Here is a 2,500-nt window from a genome sequence, read left to right as displayed (position 1 = left end):
AGGCCGTCGTGCCCATGCCTTAGCCAATGCAAGGCAACGGCCGTCGTCCGTCCTAAGGCCCACCGCCAAGCCGTGAGGGGCACCGTCGTGCATTTTTCTTGTCGTCGGTGTGGCCGTCGTGCCCACGCCTTAGCCAACGCCGGGCAACGGCCGTCATGCGGCCTAAGGCCGCCATGAGGGGCACCGTCGTGCGTTTTTCCAGCATGGCTACAGAGGTTTACCCGTTGCCTTGGGAACAAAACCCCACGGCAGTCGTGCGTTTTCCTTGCCATCGGTGAGGCCGTCGTGCCCATGCTTAAGCCAATGCAAGGCAACGGCCGTCGTGCGGCCTAAGGTCTACCGCCTAGCCATGAGGGGCACCGTCGTGTGTTTAACTTGCCGTCGGTGTGGCATCGTGCCCATGCCTTAGCCAACACAAGGCAACGGCCGTCGTGCGGCCCAAGGCCCACCGCCTAGCCACGAGGGGCACCGTCGTGTGTTTTTCTTGCCATCGGTGTGGAATCGTGGCCATGCCTTAGCCAACGCAAGGCAACGGCCGTCATGCGGCCTATGGCCGACCGCCTGGCCATGAGGGGCACCGTCGTGCGTTTTTCTTGCCGTCGGTGTGGCCGCCGTGCCCATGCCTTAGCCAACGCAGGGCAACGGCCGTCGTGCGGCCTAAGGCCCACCGCCTAGCCATGAGGGGCACCGTCGTGCGTTTTATTTGCCGTCGGTGTGGCATCGTGCCCATGCCTTAGCCAACGCTAGGCAACGGCCGTCGTGCGGCCTAAGGCCAAACGCCTAGCCATGAGGGGCACCGTAGTGCATTTTCCTTGCCGTCGGTGTGGCCGTCGTGCCCACGCCTTGGCCAACGCAGGGCAACGGCCGTCGTGCGGCCTATTGCCCACCTCCTAGCCGTGAGGGGCACCGTCGTGCCTTTTCCCAGCATGGCTACAGAGGTTTACCCGTGGCCTTGGGAGCAAAACCCCACGGCAGTTGTGCTTTTTTCTTGCCGTCGGTGAGGCCGTCGTGCCCATGCCTTAGCCAATGCAAGGCAACGGCCGTCGTCCGTCCTAAGGCCCACCGCCAAGCCGTGAGGGGCACCGTCGTGCATTTTTCTTGTCGTCGGTGTGGCCGTCGTGCCCACGCCTTAGCCAACGCCGGGCAACGGCCGTCATGCGGCCTAAGGCCGCCATGAGGGGCACCGTCGTGCGTTTTTCCAGCATGGCTACAGAGGTTTACCCGTTGCCTTGGGAACAAAACCCCACGGCAGTCGTGCGTTTTCCTTGCCATCGGTGAGGCCGTCGTGCCCATGCTTAAGCCAATGCAAGGCAACGGCCGTCGTGCGGCCTAAGGTCTACCGCCTAGCCATGAGGGGCACCGTCGTGTGTTTAACTTGCCGTCGGTGTGGCATCGTGCCCATGCCTTAGCCAACACAAGGCAACGGCCGTCGTGCGGCCCAAGGCCCACCGCCTAGCCACGAGGGGCACCGTCGTGTGTTTTTCTTGCCATCGGTGTGGAATCGTGGCCATGCCTTAGCCAACGCAAGGCAACGGCCGTCATGCGGCCTATGGCCGACCGCCTGGCCATGAGGGGCACCGTCGTGCGTTTTTCTTGCCGTCGGTGTGGCCGCCGTGCCCATGCCTTAGCCAACGCAGGGCAACGGCCGTCGTGCGGCCTAAGGCCCACCGCCTAGCCATGAGGGGCACCGTCGTGCGTTTTATTTGCCGTCGGTGTGGCATCGTGCCCATGCCTTAGCCAACGCTAGGCAACGGCCGTCGTGCGGCCTAAGGCCAAACGCCTAGCATCGTGCCCGTGCTTTAGCCAACGCAGGGCAATGGCCATCGTGCGGCCTAAGGGCAACCGCCTAGCCATGAGGGGCACCGTCGGCCGTTCTTCTTGCCGTCGGTGTGGCCATCGTGCCTATGCCTTAGCCAACGCAGGGCAACGGCCGTCGTGCGGCCTAAGGCCCACCGCTTAGCCATGAGGGGCACCGTCGTGCGTTTATCTTGCCGTCGGTGTGGCATTGTGCCCTTGCCTTAGCCAACGCAAGGCAACGGCCGTCGTGTGGCCTAAGGCCTACCGCCTAGCCATGAGGGGCACCGTCGGGCGTTTTTCTTGCCGTCGGTGTGGCATCATGCCCTTGCCTTAGCCAACGCAAGGCAATGGCCGTCGTGTGGCCTAAGGCCTACCACCTAGCCATGAGGGGCACTGTCGTGCGTTTTTCTTGCCGTTGCCTTAGCCAACGCAAGGCAACGGTCGTCGTGTGGCCTAAGGCGCACCGCTTAGCCATGAGGGGCACCGTCGTGCATTTTTCTTGCTGTGGATGTGGCGTCGTGCCCATGCCTTAGCCAACGCAAGCCAACGGCCGTCGTGCGGCCTAAGGCCTATCGCCTTGCCATGATGGGCACCGTCGTGCGTTTTTCACGTCGTCGGTGTAGTGTCGTGCCAATGCTCCGTCATGCGGCCTAAGGCTCACCGCCTAGCCTTGTTTTCGCTTATTTTTATCTTTTTAAGCATA

Source organism: Coffea arabica, chromosome 11e (genome assembly GCF_036785885.1).
Source record: "Coffea arabica cultivar ET-39 chromosome 11e, Coffea Arabica ET-39 HiFi, whole genome shotgun sequence".
NCBI lineage: Eukaryota > Viridiplantae > Streptophyta > Magnoliopsida > Gentianales > Rubiaceae > Coffea > Coffea arabica.
This window is presented reverse-complemented; position numbering follows the sequence as displayed.